The sequence below is a fragment of the Rattus norvegicus genome, chromosome 4 (genome assembly GCF_021556685.1).
Source record: "Rattus norvegicus strain SHRSP/BbbUtx chromosome 4, alternate assembly SHRSP_T2T, whole genome shotgun sequence".
Lineage (NCBI taxonomy): Eukaryota > Metazoa > Chordata > Mammalia > Rodentia > Muridae > Rattus > Rattus norvegicus.
The window spans coordinates 15,845,883-15,872,988 of record NC_141537.1 but is presented as its reverse complement, the minus strand read 5'-3'; the positions used below and the strand labels follow the sequence as shown (position 1 = coordinate 15,872,988).

At 39.3% G+C, this 27,106-nt stretch overlaps 1 protein-coding gene across 14 annotated transcripts in view; it reads left to right on the top strand.

The window, feature by feature from the left end:
* The window catches only part of Magi2 (membrane associated guanylate kinase, WW and PDZ domain containing 2), a 1,487,762-nt gene that overhangs the window by 845,165 nt on the left and 615,491 nt on the right, over positions 1-27,106 (top strand).

Here is a 27,106-nt window from a genome sequence, read left to right as displayed (position 1 = left end):
AAAAGAGAAGCCAAAGTATAAGAGGCCAGCAACCTGTTGAAATGGGCAACCTCTTGGTCCCTTTGAGAGTGTTTTCAGCTTCACTGAATTATGAGGACAGAGCTTTAGAAAATGGTAGATATTTTAAAAACATATTTCTGCCTAAGTTCTTACTGTAGAGTTATAGCAAGAAATGAAAATGATGGTATTGTAACAAGTGTGGTTAGTGTTGGTTTCTGCCTTAACAGGCTGATGTCTGAGTCCATCCCACGTCCACAAAGGGAGTTCACCATTCACTGTACTGAAGTAGAATCAGGAAACATCAACAGCATTGTCCTTTGTGCAGAGTATCTCTTCACAAGCCTGAAACACTTTCTTCTTTCTTTTCTCTGTTTCCCATGCTTTCTCTCTTTGGAAGCTATATTTTGAGAGTGTTACTTAATATTTAATTTTAAAGGCCCATTTCCCCTAATATTGTCTTTTTCCTTTTAAAAACTTATTCAAATCCGGTTAGTGTTTTTATGAGATTATGAGTTTAAATGAATTCAGGGCGAATGCCTATTTTATAAAAGTAATGTTGTTTTAATACATTAGCATTAGCATATTGAAGAGGTATAATTGAATGAATAGAGAGAATGGGGTGGTTGTTGAATATGTATAACCATTTAGATAAGTTTTTAAATTAAACATTTTATTTGAAGGAATATTAGATTCAAATTCAGTTGTGAAATAACTTAGAGGTTCTGTTTATTCTTTTGCAGTTCTTCACAAGGATACTGATATTTGCAAAGCCTATACACAGTCCTTACTTTGACCACAGTGATCCCCAGGTTGTCCTTTGATAGGGACTGAATTTCCCTTTCACCCATCTCCCCTGCTTGGCTCCTGGCAACAGCCAACCGTCAGCATATCCATAGCCGAGTCATTGTGAGGAATTTCTATGGATGAAAACATGCAATATGCAGCCATTGGGGACTGGACTTTTTCATTTAGCCTGACCATGCAGTGTTTCATTTGGTTATTCCCTGACTAATAGTTTGACGGCTTTCTTCCCGGGTTGCATTTCATGAGAAATACAGTAGGTCATTCAACTATTAACCACTGAAGGATAGAAATGCGTGTTATCCCTAGGACAGGTCCACGGCATGACTGATTGCTACGGTCATATGGAGACTTCCTGTGAACAGAACTTGACATTTCTCGGGGATCTATACTAGAAGTTTGTTCGTGTGATAAATGTATACACACCCACAAACATACACATGTGTAAATAGTCATCAAATTATTCTCTATCTCGCCACTGATGTATGAGGCATCCAGCTTCTTCCTTTGTTATTGCAATTTTGCTTCTCATTTTAGTGGTTTTAAAGGGTGTATAAAGGTATATATCATTGCAGTGTTAATTTGCATTTCTGCAAAAGCTAGAGATGTCAAGCATGATTCCATATTCTTAATTGATATCTGAATAACTTTTATGATAAAATATTTTTCTCTGACCTTTTGCCCTTTCTAATCATTATATCATTTTAAAATAGTTGAATTTTAAGCTCTTTCCTATTTCAGATATTGGTTTCCTGTCAGGTGCCTGGTTTGCAAATACAGTTCTCTCACTGTTCTCTTTGTGGTTCCAATTCTCTAAGTCTGGATACTCATTTGCCTTCTACCCGTTATTCATGTGCTGTTTGGTCCAAGAACTCTTTGTAGAGCTCATAGTCACAATGAGCTTCTTTTGTTTTCCTCTATGCCACTGTTGGCTTAAGCCTTAATGTTTGTAAAATATGTGAAATGTAGTTTGCCTTTCTTTGTCTTATATTTGCTCATTAATGTCTAATTTCTAGGGCAACATTTGTCAAAAACCCTTTTCTTCCTCTTCACTGTGTTTTCTTCTTAATTGTGTTTACACTTGTGTCGTGGTCAAATGGACACAGGTCTGTGGAGCTGCCCCTGGTTCCCTAATCATCCAATTGAAATCTCAGTCTTAAAGTACCTGGAAAATGTCTCTATGAGCCAAGACAATTTTCTGATGAATTATATAAAGTTTATATAAAGTTTATATATATATAAACTCATGCAGAATCTATCCAGCCTCTTCTAGAAAATAGAGTGACCATTGCTCAATTGATGTTGTTGGTCTTTGGAAAAGAAAGGTTGAGCGATGTCTGTGCTTTCCCCACACACTATTAAGTTATCAGTTAGAGACAGACCTCTGTGGGTACTTTCCTTTAGGACTTAGAGTTTGCATTGGCATTCATTCTGGATATGCATCCTACCAGTTCAAACCAGTGTGCAGCTTCATTATGTTTCCTAAGAATTGGCTGCTCTACCCTGTCAATCACCTGTAATCTGTCCCTTCCTGCCTTCAATTCTTTCCCATCACTGCAAAGCCTCCAGGGGCCAGGAAAACATCTCTAGTTTTGGCCTTTCTAAAACATCATATGCCTAAAGTCATAAAGCATGTATCCTTTTCCCATGTATACATCTAGTACTTACGAACACGTACACCAGCTTCCCTACATGAACTTTCTTTGATTGGTTCCTCATTTCACTTACAGCAATGACTAATATTTCAACGTGGCTGTATACATTTGCCCATTCAGCTAAAAGAGTTATTTTTTTTTTCTTGAATTTTTTCAAGTGTCAGCAAAGCTACTATAAACATCCCTATGCACACTTGCGTCAAGTTTTCATCTTCTCTGGGTATATATCAAGAGATGTGATCAAGATACAGTCTAGTTTGCTTGGCTTTAAAAGAATTTGCCAAAAAGATCACAGTGGTCCTAGGGTTTGCACTCACACCAGCAGCAAATGAGCAGTGCCGCTGCCCCATCTCTTCACTTAATGGTGATCCTATTGATAAAGCAGCCACTTGGGAACACGTGCTGTTACCTTGTTCTTTTAACTTACAGTCCTTGCTGACACACAGTGTGCTCTATCTATGTCTGCCACCTGCTATGTGTCTTCATTAGTAAGTTATATCTGTGTAAGTCTTTGACGCAGTTTTTAATCGGGCTGTTTATTTTATTCTTGACTTTTAAGAATTCTTTCTTGTCTTTAATACGTAACAAGATTTAATAATAACTGCAAACAAAAATCAGCTTCATTTCCTTCCTCTGGCTAAATATAAAAACTTACTAGTAGACATTTATGTAGCTCAATACAGTTTTTAGATAAAGTTTAACCTATTATTCATATTTTATCATTCTTAAAAAGTTATATGGCATTGTACTGAAGCAGATAATTGATTTTATTTCAGTGTATAGATAATGAAGTTGAAATTTGAGAGACCATTACATAGTTCTTTCCTTTAAATATTCGAAGCTTCTAAGTCTGTGCATCTAGCCAGAGTCATTTGATCTGAGATGATTTTATTTTTCTGTTTCAAATTATTTATTGATTGATTGGTGATCTTAGCTACTTTCTTATTGCTTATGAGAGGGCACCAAGCCAACTTATAGAAAAAATAATAATTTTATTTGTGGCTTGCAGTGTCAGAGGGCTAGTTCATGACCATCATGGCGGTAGCATGGCGGCAGGCAGGCAGGCATGGCACTGGGGCAGTAGCTGAGAGCCTACATCTTGTTCCAGATGCACACAGCAGAGACAGGACTAACCAGGAACAGCCTGGGTTTTTTAAACCTCGAAGCCAGCCCTCAGTGACACACCTCCTCCAACAAGGCCACCCCTCTCCTAATCTTTCCCAAACAGTTTCACCAGCTGGGGACCAAGTGTACAAATATATGAACCTCTGGGCCATTTTTCCTCAGACTAAAACGTTTGTTTACTTACCACTCGGAGTCCTGCTAGTGTTAGTTATTTGTGCATGAATAACGGGGCCGTCCACTAGCGCATGGACAATCTATCAGTGCTACCCTCCTAAAGAAAAGGAGCTCTCTTTCCCCTGCATCCTTCAACTGCCAACAGTTACTCGGCTAAGGGCAGGGCTTCAAAAGACCCTCTTTCTATCTGAACTGGAATTTTTACCTGGCTTGGTTTCATGCAACTGCTGTTCTTTTATGTGTGCAACAGCCAAATCATGTCCAGGAGACGGCACTTCTCCCATCTTCCTGCTTTTAAAAAACACACGCACGCACACACATGCTTATCGAAAAGGTATTTGTCAAAATTGTATATAATTAAAATATAAAATGTGACAAATATATATATTTAAAGTATGTGCACACTTTACATAGAGTATAAATTGTACACTGTGAAGTGTCTATAGACATGCAGCCATGGCCTCATTACAGTGTTTCAGGCAGTGACTGACTACATATATGATGACGTTGCCATAGTGCCTCATGGAGCAGTCTCCTTAATTCCAGTAAGTGTACTCTGTGATGCTCACACACGGACAAAATTGCTTAACAACACCGTTCTCAGAACAAATCTTCATCATAAACTAATTCATGCTTAACATAGTAAAATGATTATACTTAAATGAACAAATCTATCTCCTATAACTACCTCTTTTTCTTTTGAGAGACTGTCTATATCCTTAGCATATCTCCATGATTACAATAATACAGAGTCATGATACTGTAGCTCTCTGGGCTTTTCTATCTTACATACTAGGAACTCTTGTTTTTGCACAACATACCCAGATTTCTTCAAGCGCCCTCTCCTATAACCTCTGTTCTACTCTTTGTTGCATGTTTTGAACATTTTACAATTCTTGTACGGGATATTATGCAGTACATGTTTTTCTGTGTCCCTTTTATTGCACTTACCATAATTGTTTCCCAAGTCTCTGCGTGCTGTCAGGTCAAAATATCTCTCTCTTTTAGTCTATGCGCTGCCCCAAAGTGGACCCCCCTCTCCTCTTTCAAGGGTAAAGCATATATACATACTACTTATCGGTCACCATATATACATTGATTGATACATAAGTTATTTCATAGTTTGGCTACTGTAAATTATGTAAGAATGGGCACATGAGTGGAGGCATTTCTTTGAGGTACTGATTTAATACCCTTTGAGAACATTGCTAGAAGAAGGGTTTATCGATCATATGGTAGTTCATTCTTTGGTAATTTTTATAACTTTTTTCATGACATAAATCAGCTTATAATCCCACCAGCCTTTCTAAATGATCCTTACCTTTATATCCTTGACAAGGCTTTTGATCTTTTTTTGGAAACTGTCATCATGTACAAGCTCACAGTTCATTTTGATTTACAGTCTTCTGATGAGAAATGATTCTATTCTCTCTCTTTATTGGTCCATTTTTGGAATAATGTTTACCAAATCTTTGGGGATTGTTTTTGTTGTTGTATGTCCCCATCCCCGTTTCCTCCTCCTCCTCTTCCTCCTCCTTTTCCTCTTCCTCTTCTTTTTCTTCTTTTTCTTCTTCTTCTTCTTCTTCTTCTTCTTCTTCTTCTTCTTCTTCTTCTTCTTCTTCTTCTTCTCCTTCTTCTCCTTCTTCTGGTGAATAAAAACCTCAAGGTTAATAAAAATAGAATGAAATCTTTGTCAGTTTGATTGAAATACAAGTATGGACTATTTAAATAGCATTATTTAGTGGAAAAATAAAAATAAATTAGTAAAAACACAAAAGCCACTAAAATGTTGCTACTAAGGTCAGAACAAGAAGAGAATAGTAATTGTTACTATATTTTGAACACATGGCTAGAATTTCTAGCCTGGTTAAAATGTTAATGTTTTCTAATCCTATTTTTAATATTGGCTCTTAAATGCTTTAACCATTCTTTTAGCCCACCACTCACCAGAAGTAATGGGGAAGAAAGGATATGAGAGAAGTGATCTGTTTTTAAAGGTTCTTTGGAGCACCTTCTGTCTGTGTTTTCTGGAAATGAGCAGTTCAGTTCACAGGTTAGCTGCAAGGATCCACCAGCAGTTCAGTTCAGTAGTCGGGATAGCGAACATGAATCAGCTGGGGTGGTACTACCTAGCAAAGAAAGCCAGGCACCATCCTACACACGAGTCGGCAGGAGCGACCCACGGGGACACCAGGAGAAGTTAGGCCTCTCTCAGTGAAGACAGGAGAACAACAAGCAGTGCACAGCTAACTCCATAAGAAAGCCAAGTTCAGCCTCCTTCCCAGCACTGTTTGTCAAGTCCTATGTAACCCTCCTAAGATCATGTATCCTCATGGTCTTACCTCATGACAAGACACTAAGCACTAAATAGAAGCTAAATACAAAAGATACCGAGCCAAAATCCACACCCTCATCAATATGTGTAAATTTATAATTAATTATGGGCAGAGAAGCAACAAATATACAATAGTTACTCCTAGAACTTGTCAGCTAGAACCTTGTCTATGAGGTCAGAGGAAAAGGACATCCCCAATGAAATAGATTTCAGATACCTAGGTAAAGATACCTTTAAATAAGAATGTATCCTTATAAAACCTCTCAAAGCCTTAATTTACAAATTTATCTTATAACTCTTCCCCCAAAAATGCTTCATCATTACAACCTATGTGATAAGCAATGGGAAGTGCAGCTTCTGGGATCAGGTTTAATCAACACTCAGATGGGAAGGTGCTGGTATTATTTATCTAATTAACAATATTTATACAGTGTTTACTCTGTACCAGATATTATTTTAGGCAGCTTGTGAGCATCATCCAATTTAATAGTCAAAACATTGCGAGGAAGGGAATTTGCTATCCCAGTTTTGCAGAAATTGTTAACAGTACACGAAGTTTAAAATTTTTCCAATGTCATGCACCTATAAACAAAAGCCTAATTTCCTACCCAGGCACCTGGCATAAGAATCAGTGTTCTTCATGTGTATTTTAACATGCTAAACCACATCTGTTAACCCTAATAATATAGGTTTGGAGAATTTTGTAGAATCACACATTCTGATTAGCCAATTCTAGTCTTAGCTCCTAGTGCTAATATACTATTGTCTTTCCAGCTAAATACTTTCTATATTTTAAAGAGTCACTGTCAAGAATAATATTGATCATTAATTACTTTTATTTATCTTATAATTATGTCTTAGTCATGTTACATATAGGGAATACTAAGAGAAAGGAAAAGAGACTTTGACTCTCAAAGATCTGGAGGTCTAAGGCCAATGGAATGAGGGTTGTGGGAGGAGTCAGACAGCATTCTTGAAGAGACTTTGGTTAAGGGGTGTTTGTCTTACAGTTCACTGTTTAGACAGCAAAGCCCATGCAAGCAAAGTGTTTGCTATTACCTAAGTGGAGACATTGTTGAGACTGGAATTGTGTAAGGGGATTTTAAATGTTCTGGATCTTGAAAGCCAGTTGTAGTCTCTTTCTCCCTTTGCCTGTTTCTCCTAATATTGAGGGCTCAAAGTTTTCTCACTTCTTGGAAGATTGACTAAGTCATAAAACAGAGTGAACATTTTTCTGTTTAAATAGGAAGATTTTTGAGAGGGACAGTTTGATCCTGCAGGTCTGGTTGGCCTCCTTGCTATGTAGATGAGGCAGGCTTCAAACTCAGACTTGCTGTACCCCGCTTTCCACAGGCTGGGATTAAAGGCTCCACCACACCCAGCAAAGAGGGGGATTTCGTAACACAGGTCTGCATTTGAGATACGAACTGTGATCAACATGAATCAAAGTGTTTCTAAATTGTTTATACAAAGAGTTTATTCATAAACAAACCACATATGGTTCTGACGTTTCAGGGGATCCTTTTTCAGTTATGTCTCTCACTCTGTAAGCTTTCTGCTGTGCTTTTGTCTTCCTTCATATCTCAGGGCAAGCAGTGGTTACCCAGAAGCTTGCACATGACTCAGTTACTCTACCACGGAACCTTCATATTCAAAATATACTTGGCCTTGAAAGTACAATATCAGTGAATTTCACTGAACTGTGGCTTTGTCTTGGAGTATATCAGGATTCCTCAGAAGTTAAGTTCATTAATGTATCCTAACCATGTAAGGTCTGTATCAAATAAACACGACGCACCTGTGTTCTAGGCTGCTGCTTTGTAACGCTCCAGTTTCTGTAGTGACTGAAAGAATAATGTTGCTGAGAGTTACTTTTTGTGGACAGATTGCCAGTAAAAGCCTTTGTCCATCCCGTGCTTCATGAAAATAATCAGCAAAAACAACCTATAAATGCAGGCTGTGCTTTATTTGTTTCTTTTAATTGGATATTTCATGTATTTACATTTGAAATGTTATCCCTTTCCTCCCTCTCCCATCCCCCACTTCTCCCTTCCCCCTGTTTCTATGAAGATGCTCCTACTCCCACCTACCCACTCCCAACTCACTGTCCTGGCATTCCCCTACACTGGAGAAAGGAGACTTGACAGGACCAAGGCCTTTTCCCCCTTTTGATGGTGGAAAATGCCATCCTCTGCTACATATGCACCTGGAGTCATGGGTACTCTTTGGTTGGTGGTTTAATCCGCAGGAGCTCTGAGGGGTCTGGTTGGTTGATATTATTGTTCTTCCTATGGGGTTGCAAAGCCCTTCATCTCCTTCAGTCTTTTCTCAAACTCCTCCCTGTGCTCAGTCCACTGGCCAGCTTTTAGCATCCTCATCTATATCAGCAGGGCTCTAGCAGAGCCTCTCAGGAGACATCCACATCAGGCTCCTGTCAGCAAGCACTTCTTGGCATCAGCAATAGTGACTGGGTTTGGTGGCTAAAAATGGGATGAATCCCCAGGTGGGGCAGTCTCTGGATGGCCTTTCAGTCAGTCCATGCTCCACTCTTTGGCCCTATATTTCCTCCCATGAGTATTTTGTTCTGCCTTCTAAGAAGGCCTGAAGCATCCACATTATGGTCTTCCTTATTCTTGAGCTTCATATGCTCTGTGAATGGTTTCTTTGATATTCTTAGCTTTTGGGCTAATAGCCACTTATCAGTGAGTACATACCATGTGTATTACTTTGTGTCTGGATTACCTTACTCAGAATAATATTTTCTATTTCCACCCATTTGCTTAAAATTTTCATGAAGTCCTTGTTTTAATAGCTGAGTAGTGCTGCATTGTGTAAATGTACCACATTTTCTGTATCCATTCCTCTGCTGAAGGACATCTGGGTTCTTTCCAGATTCTGGCTGTTATAAATAAGGCTGCTATGATCAGGGTGGAGCATGAGTCCTTGTTATATGTTGGAGCATCTTTTGGGTATATGCCCAGGAGTGGAATAGCTGGGTCCTCAGTAGTGCTATGTACAATTTTCTGAAGAACCACCAGACTGATTTCCAGAGTGGTTGTACCAGCTTGCATCCCACCAACAACGGAGGCATGTTCCCCTTTCTCTATATCTGTGCCAGCATCGGTTGTCACCTGAGTTTTTGATCTTAGCCATTCTGACTGGTGTGAGGTGGAATCTCAGGGTTATTTTGATTTGCATTTCCCTGATGACTAAGGATGTTGAACATTTCTTTAGGTACTTCTGAGCCATGAGGTATTCCTCAGTTAAGAATTCTTTGTTTAGCTCTGTAGCCCATTTTTAATAGGATTATTTGTCTCTCTGGAGTCTAACTTCTTGAATTCTTGGTATATATTGGATATTACTTCTCTACCCAATGTAGGACTGGTAAAGATCTTTTCCCAATATGTTGGTTGCCAATTTGTCCTTTGCCTTAAAGAAACTTTGCAATTTTTTTTATTAACTTGAGTATTTCTTATATACATTTCGAGTGTTATTCCCTTTCCCGGTTTCCGGGCAAACATCCCCCTCCCCCCTCCCCTTCCTTATGGGTGTGAAACTTTGCAATTTTATGAGGTCCCATTTGTCGATTCTTGATCTTAGAGCATAAGCAATTGGTGTTCTGTTGAGGAAAATTTCCCCATTTGTGCAAGGCTCTTCCCCACTTTCTCTTTTTTTACTTTGAGTGTATATGGTTTCATATGGAGGTCTTTGATCCACCCGAACTTGACCTTTGTACAGGGTGATAAGAATGGGTCGATTTGCATTCTTCTACATGCTGAACTCCAATTGAACTAGCACCATTTGTTGAAAATGTTGTCTGCTTTCCAATGGATGGTTTTAGCTCCTTTGTCAAAGATCAAGAGACCATAGGTGTGTGGGTTCATTTCTTGCTCTTCAATTCTGTTCCATTAATTTACCTGCCTCTCTCTGTACCAATACCGTGCACTTTTTATCACTATTGTTTTACAATACATCTTGAGGTTAGGGATGGTGATTCCCCCTGAAGTTCCTTTATTGTTGAGCACAGTTTTCACTATCCTGGGTTTTTTTGTTATTCCAAATGAATTTGCCAATTCTAACTCTATGAAGAATTGAGTTGGAATTTTGATGAGCATTGCATTGAATCTGTAGATTGCTTTCAGCAAAATGGCCATTTTCACAATATTAATCATGCCAATCTATGGGCATGGGAGATCTTTCCATCTTCTGAGATCTTAGATTTCTTTCTTCAATGGCTTGAAGTTTATGCCATACAGATCTTTCACTTTCTTGGTTAGAGTCAAGTCACGCCAAGCTATTTTATATTATTTATGACTATTGTGTGACTATTGTGAAGGGTATTATTTCCCTAATTTCTTTCTCATCCTCTTTATCCTTTGAGTAGTGGAAGGCCACTGATTTGTTTGAGTTAATTTTATATCCAGCCACTTTGCTGAAGTTGTTTATCAAGCTTAGGAGTTCTGTGGTGGAATTTTTGGGGTCACTTAAGTATACTATCATGTCATTGCAAATAGTGATATTTTGACTTCTTCCTTTCCAAAACGAAGTGTGGGTAGGTTCTATAGTGAATGAGCTGAAATAGTTTAATGAAGACATCTGACCTATAGGGATGATGGCACACAGTGGATTACCTTTGATGAGAACTGCTCATGTTGCCTCTATTATCCAAGCAAACCAAATGCAAAGACATAGCGCTGATCCAGCGTGCGTGCCTGTCTGCTGCCTTTCATTCTCTGTGTTCTACCAGGATTATCTGAAAGCCACTTAAGGTGTTTAACAAGGAAGCTCTGCTGTATCACGAAACCTCTCACAGTAGCAATTCTGTGACAGGATCAAAACTACTTCAAAGCTTTGCAGAGGACCTGTTTCCAGGACACGTTGTGATTGATTTGAAATAGCATGATGAGAAAGATACCACTAAGATTCTCAGAGATGACAGAGTGTTTTTGAAGCTTCGTGAATTATGATGAAGTCCCCTGTCAAGGATGGCTAAGAGCCTGCACACAAGAACTCACTGCATCACCATTGGGAATACATCCTCCAATTGTCTTTTGAGTAGCTGTTTGGCAACAGGACGTGACACTATCTGTTCCTATACAAAGAAGCAAAGTGATTATTGTGTGTATACTGTGCTTGTTAGCCAGAAAGCATCATGTCTCCTCAAAGAGAATACTATTGAAGGCTGAGTGGGATTTAATTTTATTTCAGTATACATAGATTGGCTATATCTCTTCATTGTGTTTGAAGTGATTAATGGCTTGCAGCAAGGCTCAGTGAAAGAATGACAAAGACACCGCTGAATATCATTATTGACTTGGAATGGCAGCAGTATAGTCTCATTGTGGCTGCCCTCAAAATAAATTTCCCAGACCAGAAAAAAAACTTTGTCTGTGTCTTTACATTCCCATGTAACCACTTCATCGGCACAGAAACCTGCTTTGCCAGGATTCGGTCCTAAAATAATTGCTTTGCTCATTCCCATGGGAAGTGAACAAGGAATATTTGCTTGTAAAATCATACTATTCCCACATGAAATTAGTTTCTACTTTCCTAACTAGCCTTATTCATAAATTTGGATTCCTCCTTTACCCTTCCTTGGACTAAGGGTTCAGACAATAGAATAAGGAAGTTCTTTCTTTATTGCTTGGCAAAGACATTAAGTCTATAAACATAATGAGCTATTTAACTCTGGTGTAGTACCCCAATCATCTGTGATACAAGAGTACAAGTAGTTGTAGTTGTTGGCCAAAACCCAACCTCTATAGCTACGAAGACAGAGGCACAAAGGAGCAAAACTAAGGAAACAGTATAGGGCATATCCCTAAGTTACCCACTGCAGGCCAGGCTGAGACCTTGTTGCTCACCATAGGGTCCAGCAGCAGCATCTGCTAACAGCTTGTTTTACATCCATTATAGCGGGCCACACCCAGGCCTAATTACCTTAATGTGATCCTAGGGAATTCCTATGCACTTCAGAATGTGAGAAAATAGTTCGATCTCACAGTACAGGCTGTAGTCTCAGTTAGCATGAGACTAAGCCTAGAAAACACCAAATCCACAGATCACAGAGGCTATACAGTGAGTGTAAGGTCACAGTAGTAAACTTAGCAGGACTCTGACTCCAAGAGTGGAAAGGGGGATAGGAATATAGCTCAGGGTAGAGCTCCTGTTTAGCATGCTTATGGCACTAGATTTAATCTTCATTTTTGATTATATACAAAGTATTTACCTTTAAAACTTTATTTTTTTCCTGATTGAATTCTTATAGTACTTTATTCATGGATGGCTCTATTATTCAATTTTCATAAATGATGACTAATAGCATTAGTATAGTTATTTACTCCAACCCAGAGGCTAACCCCTTTCTTGTATGCTGTCGTTGCTACCTGCACAATAACATGCATAACAACAATGGTGACATTGAGCTCAGTTAACCTTGGGATGATTTCACAGCTCGGTGGCTACCAGATGCTGGAAAAGAATGTTTCATCTATTGCTCATATAGCCAGGTGTAGTCAGAAAGAAAATGGTGTTATTATTTTTAGTCACACCTCTATTTTGAACCAAGTGCTATTGAATTCTTTTAATTTGCAATCCAAAATATTCACATGATTTGAATGGTAACAACTCTTAGAGAAATTCATCCTCAGTGTTGAAATTTTTCCATGACAGTAAATGTTCCAAAAGTGCCACTGAATCAAAAATCAAGTCCAAAAGTGGAAATGATAAAGAAAATGAATACCAATAGCACTTTGGAATTATTGTATAATCTCTTAGGATAGAAATATGCATTACTATTTTTGATTTCTTTAGGAAAAATTTTTAAAAGCACATATTTCTTAAGAGTAGCTTATTTTTATAATTATAACTCGTATACTTTGAAAAATGTCCAAGCATGAAATAGTGGAGATTAATGTTTCCTTCAACAAATCATTGGGGGATATAAAACAAGTGCCACTAACCAACAGACAGGAACTTTAACAAGGCACTCAGAACAAACACTTGGCAACCTGGCCAAATGTGCCAGTTTTCGAAAATTAATCACCACCCTGGCCTGATGTGACAGCTTGTGTGTCGAAAAGTCAAGTTGACTGAGTGTGAGCTTACAGCAATCTTGGAGTCACAAGACTGCTCACCCAGAAAGGAAATTTTCGTGTAGCTGAAGTGCATCAGGTTTCCACGAGTAGAAGGCATGAATGGACTTGCGAGAAAGAGGCAAATATGAGGCTTCTCTTCACCATAATGAAATAGTCCAACTTCTTAAAATTTGAGAACAGATAAAAAGTAATGAAAAAGAGGTCATTTTTCTTGAGAAGGGGATAATAATGGAAAAAAAGAGGAAGGGGTCAAAGAAACGATAAATAACACAAAGAATTTTGTAGACAGCCATGTAAAAACCTGCTAGTTTATATCCTTATTAAACTATAATTAAAGAATTTGAATGGCCGTATGGAAGGATAATGCTCCTCCCATATGCTATAAGTTGTTAAAAATCCCAGTCACACACAGGGTTCTTCCATCAACTTGTTTGCTGATCGAGTGGGTCCCATGGACCTCCAATGTAGTAGAGGATTCTGCTGCTCTTCTCTGCCTACCAGAACAGGGTGGTAAGAACTTTTACCTCAGTAGTTCTCATTCTGTGGGACATGACCTCTTTGGGGATTGAAGAACCTTTCACAGGGGCTAAGACCACCAGAAAACACAGATATTTCAATTATGATTCTAACAGTAGCAAAATTATAGTTATAAAATACCAATGAAGATAATTTTATGATTGTGTGTCATCACAACATTAGGAATTAAAGGACCATAGCTTTAGGATGGTTGAGAACCACTGTTTTAGATAAGTCTTGTACTGACCTGGAAGGATCTTCCATGTTGGCTAGGTTACAAAGTACTAGAAGGTTTTATGCAGTTGTTGGGTAAGAAAAGTTATCAGTAGTGTTATTGAGACATGATGACAAGCAGCCTGAACACAATGGAGTACTGCTTGGCTATTAAATACAATGACTTCATGAAATTCATAGGCAAATGATTGGAACTAAAAAATATCCTGAGTGAGGTAACCCAATCACGAAAGAACATACATGGTATGCAGTCACCAATAAGTGGATATTAGCCCAAAAGCTTGGAATAGCCAAGATACAACCCACAGACCACATGAAGCTCAAGAAGGAGGAAAACCAAAGTATGGATGTGTCATCCCTTCTTAAAAGGGGGAATAAAAATATTCATAGGAGGGAATATAGACAAAATGTTTGGAGCAGAGACTGGACTACCTGGGTATCCAGCCCATCCAGATACAGTAACCAAACCTAGACACTATTGCAAATGCCAAGAAGTGCATGCTGACAGGAGCCTGATATGGCTGTCTCCTGACAGGCTCTGCCAGAGTCTGACAAATACAGAGGCAGATGCTGTCAGCCAACCATTAGATTGAGCACAGGGTCCTCAGTGGAGACATTAGAGAAAGGACTGAAGGAACTGAAGGGGATTGGCAATGCCATAGGAAGAACAACAATATCAATGAACCAGACCCCCACCACCACCACCAGATCTCACAGAGACTAAACCACCAACCCGGGAGTACACATGGAGGAACCCATGGCTCCACCTGCATATGTAGCAGAGGATGGCTCTGTCGGACATCAATGGGAGGAGAGACCCTTATCCCTGGGAAGGGTCCCTTAGCACAGGGAAATGCCAGGGTAGGAAGGCAGGAGTGGGGGGGTGGGTGGGGGAGTACACCATAAAAGCAAGGGGAGGGATGATGGAATAGCAGGTTTCTAGAGGGGAAACCAGGAAAGGGTATAACATTTGAAATGTAAATAAATAAAATATCCAATAAAAATAACAATTAAAATCAATCAATCAAGAAGACACAGTAGCGGAATAATGATATGAATGTTGTAGGGGTAACCAAACAATTTCTGCACGATTATAGGGCCTGTTACATACTAGGAAATGCATGACTGGTATTGTATATTGACCAAGAACTCATAACTGTGGATGTCATAATAGGTTCTAGCGGAGAACCTATTATTCTTCTAAATGAACATAGTATCAACCTACCTTCAAAATACTTATCATTATACTCATAGATGAGTGAAGCCTTCCGACTTCCTCATAGAAGCTTCTTTTTACGGTAGATGACAGTAAAACATAGACTCATAAATAGTCAAAAGATCAAAATGTAAGTAATTAGTGACTATGGAAAGCCCATTCCCAAATACAGCATCTACGTCACGTACACACACGCATGCACAACAAAGATCATGGCACATCAGGGAACAGTTTGAAATAGTGTAAGAGCCTGAGATTGAGGAGGACTGCTGGGGATTTGTGTCTTTCGTGCATTTCAGAATGGATAGACTCATGGACTTGTTCCACCTGTGGTTACCTGCACTAAACTTGGCCAACCAACGTTTCATCCTGAAAGGGTAAAACGATGGTCAACCCTTGCCTCTGGTTGCTGAGAGAAGTACTATCCCTGTCTTTAGTTTTTGAGCATTGTAATCAATCCATCCATGATAAGGTGTCTGTGCTACAGTAAGTAATTTCCTACTTATACTCGAAGAGGCAACCTTTAATAGTCAGTGGGTGAATCATGCATACAAAGAAGACATGGTGATAGGAAGGGAGTTTTCATTCTCCCTCTCCTTGTCTCCCTTCCTCTCCCTCTCTCTGTCCCCCTTCCTTTCCCTCTCCCCCTCCTCCTCCCTCTCCCCTTTCCTCTCCCTCTGCCTCTCCTCCTCCCTCCCTCCCTCCCCCCCTCTGTGTGTGTGTGTGTATAATATTCTAGACACATGTTTTCAAGAATATCTTTTTTCTTTAAAGTTATTTGAACTTATTGGTCCTTTTTATCTAACTTGTCAAACTTCAAGGGATGAGTTTAATTTACAACATTGTCAGGTCTTCCAATATCTGTCAGATCTGTAGGAGTTACTGTTTCTCCAGTATTGATATATTTGGCCCATTATAAATAGTGCTTCTGTATACAAATTCAATCAACCTGGAGTTTTTTGAGGGAGCAAAAATGCTGAAAAGTTCCAGAAATGTGTAAAAAGAACTATTTGAATTTGCTACCCACAAGTTCCACTGAATGCATGTGGATGAAGTGATATGGGGCCAGTTAACCTGGGACCTCCTCTCTTACAGTGTGTTGGCCTCTCCAGCACTCACCAAGTAATCACTATTTACCTTGCATCTCATTAGTGTACTTTCAAAATTGTGGCCAGACAATTTTCTTGTCATTATTCCTGAAACAACACAATGTAACAATTATTTACACAGTGTTGAGATTGCATTCAACATGATAAATAATATAGAGATGAGGTAACGTATGCAAATACAGAGTATATACAAGTACTGTATCAACCTAAGAAAGACTAAGAAACTCTGGGGCTTGGGTAAACATTTGTCCATCGGGGACACTGGAATAAATCCTTCCAGACCCATGGAATGACTCATTTGTATCCTTTTCTTTCTGGAAACAATCTGCCTTAATGATTTATTAATATTTTAATCTCCTCAAAGGACCAGCTATGAATTTTATTCTTTATTTCTGTTTAGTATATTAATTTCCAACCTAACCTATGTTGTTTCTTTTCCTCTTCTCATTTAGCATCTAATTTGGTCTCCTTTTTTCTAGTCTCTAAAATAATTGAGTTCAACTCTTCTCAGTCTGTGCTTACAAACATCTCTCAATTTCTTTCTTTAGAAAAAGTTAACAAATTTTTGGGTTTTTTTTTTACTTCTAAAAAAATACTTTAAAATATCTTCCCTGATCCAACAGTCTCCATGAAAGTATATTATTTAATTCCTACTATTGAGATGTTTCTTGGTTCTTTTTGTTACTTGGATTCTGATAACTTTATCATGTCTGTAAAGCATAATGTTTATGATTTCTATTTTCAGAATTATTGAAGCATGCTTTAAAGTGTAGAATGATTTTGGTAACTTTTCCATGTGAACTGAAAAAAAAATAAATACAATTCTTGTCCTGGAGAGAAGGATTCAGTTGTTAAGAGCAGGATTCAATTCCTCGTCCCCACATCGGGGCTCACAGCCATCTGTAACTGCAGTTCCCATGGATCCAATTCCTGGCCTCTTTGGGCATAGAATATGCATGTGATGTCCATATATGCAGATAAGGCATTCATATACAAAAGAATACGTTAAAATAAAAATATAGCACTCATGTATAAAAATCTCAAAATCAAAAATAAATCAATCGGAAAATAGTACGCACTAAGCTCCCATGGGACAGGTTGTTTGTTGAAAGTCATCGGGTTTTACTCACGCTTATATCTTTACTGATTTTCTATGTGCTTATTCTGTTTTATAAACTGTGTTTGAATCTCAGTATAATTGTGGGACTGTCCATTTCTCTTTGAAAAATCTAAGATTTTATTCGATGTACGTTGAGTCTCTATTATTAGACCTACATTTATCTCATTTTGTGATTGCCCATTTATTATTATGAAGAAACTCTCTTTATTGGTTATTTTTTCTAACATCTGCTTTCCTCATGGTATGGCTTTCATTTAGCTGTAACATAACCTTTTTGTTTATTAGGTGAATTAAAGGTTAGCCTGTTGTGATATTAACAAAAATAGAAGTTTAGTGAGGTCAGCATAAAAATATCATGTCTATTCTTTTCTTCATTACTTGTTATCATTTGTTCTAAATGAGATGTACTAGCCATTGTTAATTTTTAAAATTCATTTCATAACGTTTCTGTTTCTATTTAGTTATGAGCATCATATAACTGGGTCTTATTCTTCTAAGGCAAGTGTACTATCTCTTTTTCTATATGGGTAAGTGCACATATGTGTTCTTAGATATTGCTTTAGACTTGATGTCATGTGTATTGGACTTCTCACAATTAGCCACCATAACACTTTCCCATATGGAACAAAAGCTTAAAGCCAGAGATGCAGCACATGCAAGAACCTGGGTTCAATTCCTAGCAGTGCAAAGAATACAGAAAGGCAAGCAGAAGCAGAAGGAAGCTGACCCCGGTGTCCCTGTCCCCTCCAGTTCCACCCTTTCCACTAATGTGGTCACAGATTTCTACTCATTATATTATTCTGGGTTTGGCTTTAGCTCATCTCTTAGGTTTTAAAGAAGTTCATATTATGAACTGCGTATTCTCCTTCATGTATAGAGTTTTAGCATAATTGTGAAATAAATTTTGCCCAGGCAATGGCAACTGTCTCTGTCTTAACAACTAGGGCTCCCTTGTGGGTTGAGTCACTTCTCTTAACTTTTGTTTTCCAATCAGGTATGGAGGAACCAAATATGTGTTGTAATTTCTGAAACTCACTGTTTTTACAAGACACATTTCCATAACATGTCCTTAATAGGGGAAAACATGCCTCACGGAACAAAAACAATAGGTGTTTTTATGCCTTCGTATTTATTTTATCACAGCCAGTGCCTCTTTTTATTTATTTATTTTTTATTAGATATATTTCTTTACTTACATTTCAAATGGTACTGCCTTTCCCATTTTCCTGTCCATAAGTCCATCCCCACCACCTCCCCCATACGGGCTTTTCCCCCATCCATCCCCCTTACTGCCCCCCACCATATTCCCCTGCACTGGGGGGTCTAACCTTGGCAGGACCAAGGGCTTCCCCTTTCACTGGTGCCCAACAAGGCTATTCTCTGCTACATATGCAGTTGGAGCCCTGGGTCAGGCCATGTATAGTCTTTTGGTAGTGATTTAGTCCCTGGAAGCTCTGCTTGGTTGGCATTGTTGTCTTATGGGGTTGCAAGCTCTTTTAACTCTTTCAATCCTTCCTCTAATTCTCCTCAAGGGGGTCCTATTCTCAGTTCAGTGGTTTGCTGCTAGCATTGACCTCTGTATTGGACATGCTCTGGGTGTGTCTCTCAGGAGAGATCTATATCAGGTCCCTTTCAGCATGCACTTTTTAGCTTCATCAATCTTATCTGGTTTTGGTGGCTGTATATATATGGGCTACATGTGTGTCAGGCTCTGAATGGCCATTCCTTCAGCCTCTGCTCTAAACTTTGCTTTCATATCCCTTCTATGGATATTTTTCCCCTTTTAAGAAGGAGTGGGAGCATCTGCATTTTGGTCATCCTTCTTGAGCTTCCTGTGGTCTGTGGATTGCATCTTGGGTAATTTGAGCTTTTGGGCTAATATCTACTTATCATTGAGTGCATACCAAGTGTGTTTTTCTGTGATTGAGTTACCTCTCTCAGGATGATATTTGCCTATGAATTTCATGAAGTCATTGTTTTTGATAGCTGAGTAGTACTCCATTGTGTAGATGTACCACATTTTTTAATCCATTCCTCTGTTGAAGGGCATCTGGGTTCTATCCAGCTCTAGCTATTATAAATAAGGCTGCTATAAACATAGTGGAGTATGTGTCTTTGTTGTATGTTGGAGCATCTGTTGGGTATATGCCCAAGAGAGGTATAGCTGGGTCCTCAGGTAGTTCAATGTCCAATTTTCTGAGGAACCTCCAGACTGATTTCCAGAGTGGTTGTACCAGTCTGCAATCCCACCAATAATGGAGGAGTTGCAAACTCCTCTTTCTCCACATCCTTGACAGCATCTGCTGTCACCTGAGTTTTTGATCTTAGCCATTCTGACTGGTGTGAGGTGGGATCTCAGGGTTGTTTGATTTGCATTTCCCTGATGACTAAGGATGTTGAACATTTCTTTAGGTGCTTTTCGGCCATTCGATATTCCTCAGTTGAGAATGTTTTGTTTAACTCTATTCCCCTTTTTTAATAGGGTTATTTGTCTCTCTGGAATCTAACTTCTTGAGTTCTTTGTATATTTTTGATATTAGTCCTCTATCGGTTGTAGGATTGGTAAAGATTTTTTCCCAATCTGTTGGTTGCCGTTTTGTCCTAATGACAGTGTCTTTTGCCTTACTGAGGCTTTGCAGTTTTATAAGGTCCCATTTGTCAATTCTTGATCTGCTGTCACTGTCTGATAGAGCATAAGCCATTGGTGTTTTGTTCAGTAAATTTTCCCCCGTGCCCATGTGATCAACTCTTCCCTACTTTTTCTTCTATTAGTTTGTGTGTATCTGGTTTGATGTGGAGGACCTGGATCCACTTGGACTTAAGCTTTGTACGTGGTGATAAGAAAGGGCCGATTTGCATGTTTGCTGCTTCATGATTCAACAGCTTCAGGTTTCTCTCTCTAAAGACTTCCTGCTTTTAGTCCCTAGTTACTGTCTCCTCCCAGTTATTTTTCTGTATGTCCCTCGTGTAACTCCGCAGCAGTTTAAACGCTGTCTTTCTCCTGCTTCTCCAGAGGATATTGATTCTTCCTTTCAGTATTCCTTGTTGACAGAACATTTGCTGAAATGCACTGTGGGTTGTGGTTACCCACTTAGGCCATTGGTTGGCCTCCGACCTGTCTGTCCTGCATCGAGGATGAAATACCCTGTCACTATCCAGCTGGGTCTCTGCAGCCTAATTGTCTGGGTATGAATCTTGGCACTTAACTATTCCTTTGACCAAAACAAGCCACCCAAGCTATAATACCAGCATTTTATCTGCTTAAGGAAGTAAGAAGAGCAGAATGTGCAATGAAATGTAAAAAGTGTGCACACAGTACCTCACCCAAGACTAGAGCATAGTAGATGTTATCCTTTATTAACAAAATATACCATAAGAAACTTCACATGCAATTTCCTTGCCCACGTCACCATTCACTCATCTTTTATCATTTTTCTAGGACTTAAAATTTTCTTCTCAACATTTTACCTATACACAAAAAAAACCAGGAGAATTGGTTTAAAAAGTTTATATCTATAAATATATTAAATACTAGTAGATTGTTCCTACTGGGGAGAACCCTTTAGGTAAATTACTTTGAATAATTGGCTATAGTACAATGCAGCAGCAAATATCTTGGGTTGTTAGTGTAATATATTCTCTAGCTGTTTGTCTTTTGTCTATTTTGCTGGTGTTGCTGAATTAAAACTTGAAATGCAAAGCTCATGTTTTTACATGTAATTTTAGTGTTTACATGTTTTATCATGTAATTGTTGGGCTATATCCATGTCAAAACATATTTTTACTTCATTACCTTTTTAATGTGTGTGTGTGTGTGTGTGTGTGTGTGTGTCTGTGTGTGTGTGCGCGCGTGTGCGTGCCTGCCTGAGTATGTGTTCAGATATATGCATCTGTTTTGTCCCTGGTTTGGGAGGGTCAGAGGACAACCTGGACTGGTTCTCTACCTCCACTGTGTGTTTCACAGGAATGGACTGCAGGTTGTAAGACATAGCAGCAAGCACTTCTCCTCACTGAGGCACGTCACTGACCCGAGCTGTCAACACAGTTCTTCTCAAATATAACATGACTGTAAACACCAATTTCTCTACAAAGCTCTATGTAGCTCAGTGTTCATCGTAAAAATGTTGCATGGATATAGTGCATTTCTAATAGAAAATGAGGAAAGTTGTATCAGACTTTGTTCTGAGCTCCAGGAGGGTTGGGGCTTCATCCTATATTAAAGATTGGATGTTTTCCAACGTCTGTTATGGCAGTGCTACTGCAACTAAACCGAAGGCATGGCAGAAAGACATTATGTACCTCAAGATAAATGAATGCTACAATCTATGACCGCAGGCAGGCTGAACACCTTTGTCTCCCTTCATGAGGGGCAGACAGGTCTTTGCCCTCAGTGGAGAGACACAAAACACATTATCTGTCTGACACCTGTTTCTTCAAATAAGGTAGACAGCCACTGGGAATGGCTCTGCATTGCTGTGGGGAGATGAGTACCCATATCTTTCTCAGTGGTCACTCTTTTTGCTTTGATATTAGGAAGCTACTAGCTGCACTATACCTAAGAATGTGTTTGTGAAATATTTAATACTGACTGCGGTGGTTTGTTTATGCTTGGCCCAGGGAGTGGCACTATTAGGAGCTGTGGCCTTGTTGGAATGGGTGTGGCTTTGTTGGAAGAAGTGTGTCCTTGTGAGGGTGGGCTTTGATAGTCTCCTCCTAGCCATATGGGAGCCAGTCTGCTCCTGGCTTACTCTCAATGAAGATGTAGAACTCTAAGCACCCAGCACCATGCCTACCTGGAGGCCCCCATGTTCCTCCTTTGATGATAATGGACTGGACCTCTGAACCTATAAGCCAGCCCCAGTGACATGTTTTCCTTAATAAGAGTTGCTTTGGTCATTGTGTCTCTTCACAAACATGGAAACCCCAACTGACCCACCTTCAGAGACAGCCACATTTGTCCTTGGCATTGAAGTTCTTCACTCAAGAAAATTCAACTTCTAAGTTCTATGCGTAAGTCCAAGTTGAGGAAGCAAGAACATCAGGACACAGACCATTAAAAACCAGATGGAAGGGTATGTAGGCATGTGTCTGCAGACCACATCTTCATCCAAACTGGTCCATTCAATTTCATCAGAACAGAGTCGTGCTCATCTATTTAATGTATTTATTTAATGATGGCTCACAGTTATAACACCAATGTTTAGAAGTGGGCCCAGAGATGATTTTGTCAGTAAAGCTGAGACAACAGGCTACTGTCCCTTTTAAAAGTTTGTGCATCCCTGGCCTACTGCCTGTGCCCTGGACTACTCACCTTCTGATCCTGCCTGCCCTTGGGAAGATGAGGTGAGGTAGAGGACTGGGAATGACACGCACTCTGGGAACAGATGAGAAACACCACAGCTAGCTCACCTGAACACTGCCACAAGCTCCTTTAATACCCTCTACCCATGCCCCATTGGTCCCAAGAAAGCATCTCCTCTAAACAGCACTTCCTGATTGGCTGGCATTGTCTGCACCAGATATCTCTTGGTCTCTCAGGCAGTCCTCAATTAGGTCCACTGCAGGAGATGCTTTTGGCTGCTGCACCTCCAACCCCACCTAGCATTTACAAGAGGTGGCCCAGATGCTCCTGCTACACTAGCCCAGAAAAGGAAGATTCTAACCAGAGAGATAGGGGCTGCCTAACTTCCATTTTAGAGTATTATACAAGGAATGTTGGTTCAGATATGCATCGAAGCATTCCCTAAAGCTCAACCTAGCCAGTCTGGTCCTTTCTCACTCCTTAATGCTCAATGTTCTAGCCCATTGGGTTTTTGTTTTTGTTTTTGTTTTTGTTTTTTTTTTTCTGTTTTTTTGTTTTTGTTTTTGTTGTTTTTTTGTTTTTGTTTTTGTTTTATGTTTTTGTTTTTGTGGCTGGTGCTGAATACTGTGTTCCTGGGAGCCAGAGGGCTGTCACTCTTCAGGAATGAGATCTCCAGTCACTGTTCTATTGGGGGGGGATGGGGCGGTAGCATTCTGACTCAGCTGTTGGATTGATAGTACTCCCAACACAATTCTGGCAAGTAAGCCTTTCTTTTTTTTAAATAATTCTATATGGGAGGTAAGTATTTTTCTAAAATTACATTTTCTCTAAAACCATCCAATATTTACTTTGATAACTCATTATTAACTCAGTCATTTTTCCTGCTGAAGTGCCCTAACTAACCGTCCTTTGAAATTCTCTTAAAAATTTTCCTTTTTTGTTTCTAATTTATAAAATTTCTCTTAATCTCCCATGATAATTGCAAGTCCTGGGAATAATGACTTGAGAGTCTTTGGAGAAGACCATTTGCATGGGTTGTGATGATGTTTTATGCTGATATGTTGGTGTAAACATCCCTAAGAAAGATTGTAGATGAGTATCTGGCCACTCACAATGCCCGTTGCGTTCTCTCTATCCCTTTCTCTTGCTGTCCAACCAGGGAAAGATTACAGTGGCCTGAAATTAAGACTGCAGAGTCCTGCAGGGGATGATAATTGGACAGGGTATCCTGCTGCACCTGAATCCTAAGGAGTCCTGTAGATGTGGGGCTCCCTGCTGTGCCTAATGTGTAAGTCTCAGAAAGGCAGAAGCCCAGCACACACTTCTTTGTGTTTTTCCTTGGCAGAATGCTAAATACTTCTCTTTTCCACTAAGCTGCTTGAAGCCCAGCTGGGTAGCAGAAAGAAATATTTGATGACTGCCCCACTATCTCTCTGATCTGAGCAGGAACAATTGTCTGTCCCTTAAGATACAAGCAGATATCGTGTCAACATGACTGTTCAATGCCATTAAGAATTAAGGGCCTTTCAGTATATTTTTTTTAGACTACCCATAATTCTGTAATATTTTTCAAAGAATAGAACTTGTGTGTTTCTGTTCTGTGGTCCATCAAATGGAAACTAAGTTTTGTGCTAAGTCAGAAATAGAAACAACAATTAATACTGTGAACATAAGCTCCCCTAAGTGCACAGGGAGTTCTGAAACTCAAGATTTTTAAGCAGTTGGAAGTTCTTTGCCTGGGATACCTGACATGTTCCACTTCATCGATTCTTCTTCTCTTCTCTCTTCATTTTCTCCCCCAAGACAGTTTGTTGGCTGTGTCCTCTATGCCCTCAGAGGAGATAAATAAATAGCATTTGATAACTCAATTATTCGGTGTATGTTTTATAATCTGGCCACAGTCCTAATACTTTGAAATCTCTCAATAGTTAACTGCCCTTTTATTTTCATGTGGATTTTCGGATAGTCTGTGGTCACTGTATTCTAAAGATCTTCCTTGGATATTTCAAAATACATATGCCATAGAGACATATGGTGACACTAAAAGTTAATGTCACTGCAAGATTCTAATAGTGATAAAATGATAGAATTATGGTCTGCTAAACCTTGCAGTGAAGGTCGTGGAGATGTCTGCATTGCTCAAAGGGCTGTGGCTGCCCCTGCAGTCTCATTCTCGCCAAGATTAAATTTACATGAGCATGGTATAAAAGCGTCAAACTAAATATATATTGTTTCTATAAAAAGTCACAGGTCTTTCTTCAAGCTCGGTATATAATCTTGAAATATGATCTGCAAAATAATAAGTTGAAGAGACTAATTTTTTAGAGTCCTATAATACTATGTGGAGAACATATCTAAATTAAATATTGAAGAATTAAAATCAAAAGCACAAAAGAAAATGAATTGGAAACAGAATAGGCTGTTCATCTTTAAACCTCATCAAGAATCTTGAGATCATGGCATGGTGCCCTGTTTCACTGTTGGCTGTGCACTGTCCACTTACCCCGAAGTTAGCCGTACTTTTTTGGTACATATTACGAATAGGTCAAGCCATTTGATATTACTTAGTTGAGAACTCTTTGTTTAGCTCTGTACCCCATTTTTAATAGTGTTATTTGGTTCTCTAGAGTCTAACATCTTCAGTTCTTTGTATATATTAGATATTACCCATCTATTAGATATAGGATTGGTAAAGATCTTCTCCAAATCTGTTGGTTGCCATTTTGTTTTCTTAATGGCAGTGTCCTTTGCCTTACAGAAGCTTTGCAATTTTATGAGGTCCCATTTGTCAATTCTTGATCTTAGAGCATAAAGCCATTGGTATTCTGTTCAGGAAATTTTTCCCTGTACCCATGTTTTTGAGGCTCTTCCCCACTTTCTCTTCTATTAGTTTCAGTGTATCTGGTTTCATATGGAGGTCTTTGATCTACTTGGACTTGAGCTTTGTACAAGGTGATAAGAATGGGTTAATTTACAATCTTTTACATGTTGACTTCCAGATGAACCAGCACCATTTGTTGAAAATGCTGTCCCTTTTCCATTGGATGGTTTTGGCTCCTTTGTCAAAGATCAAGCGACCACAGGTGTGCGGGTTCATTTCTGGGTGTTCAATTCTATTCCATTGATCTGCCCGCCTCTGTACCAATGCCATGCGGTTTTTTATTACTATTATTCTGTAATACAGCCTGAGGTCAGGGATGGTGATTCTCCCAGAAGTTCTTTTATTGTTGATAAAAGTTTTCCCTATGCTGGGATTTTTGTTATTCCAAATATATTTGTCAATTGCTCTTTCTACCTCTGTGAAGAATTGAGTTGGAATTTTGATGGGGATTGCATTGAATTTGTAGATTGCTTTCAACAGGTGGCCATTTTTACTATATTAATCCTGCCAATACATAAGTATGGGCAATCTTTCCATTTTCTTAGTGGTTAGATTTCTTTCTTCAGAGACTTGGAAGTTCTTGTCATACAGATCTTCCACTTGCTTGGTTAGAGTCACACCAAGTATTTTATATTATTTGTGACCACTGAGAAGGGTGTCATTTTCCATTTTCTTTTTTTTTAAAGATGTATGCATGTACTCACTTGTGCATGTGCACTCAGGCAAACACACACACACACACACACACACACACACACAGTATTTCTCTGTCTTTTATTGAATATATTTTGTTGACATTTTAAATATTATGCCCTTTGTTGGTTTCCCCTCCAGAAACCTGCTATCCCATCCCCCTCCCTCCGCTTCTATGAGTGTGCTCCCTCACCCAACCACCCACACCCTCCCACCTCCCCAACCTAACATTCTCCTATACTGGGGCGTTGAACCTTGATAGGTCCAAGGACCTCGCTTCCCACTGATGCCAGACAAGGCCATTCTCTGCTACATATATGGATGGAGCCATAGATCCATCCCTGTGTTATCTTGGGATGGTGGTTTAGTCCCTGGGAGCTCTTGGTTGATGCTGTTCTTACGAGGTTGCAAACCAGTTATCCTTTGAGTAGAGGGAGGCTACTGATTTGTTTGAGTTAATTTTATATCCAGCCACTTTGTTGAATATCAAATGACCGAGAAGCACCTTAAGAAATGCTCAACATCCTTAGTTATCAGGGAAATGCAAATAAAAGCAACCCTGAGATTCCACTTCACACCAGCCAGAATGGCTAAGATCAAAAATTCAGGCGACAGCAGATGCTGGGGAGAATGTGGAGAAAGAGGAACAGTACTCCATTGTTGGTGGGATTGCAGACTGGTACAACCACTCTGGAAATCAGTCTGGATTATCCAGAAATTGAACACAGTACTACCAGACATACCACTCTTGGGCATATACCCAAAAGATGCTCCAGCGTACAACAAGGACACGTGCTCCACTATGTTCATAGCAGCCTTATTTATAATAGCCAGAAGCTGGAAAGATC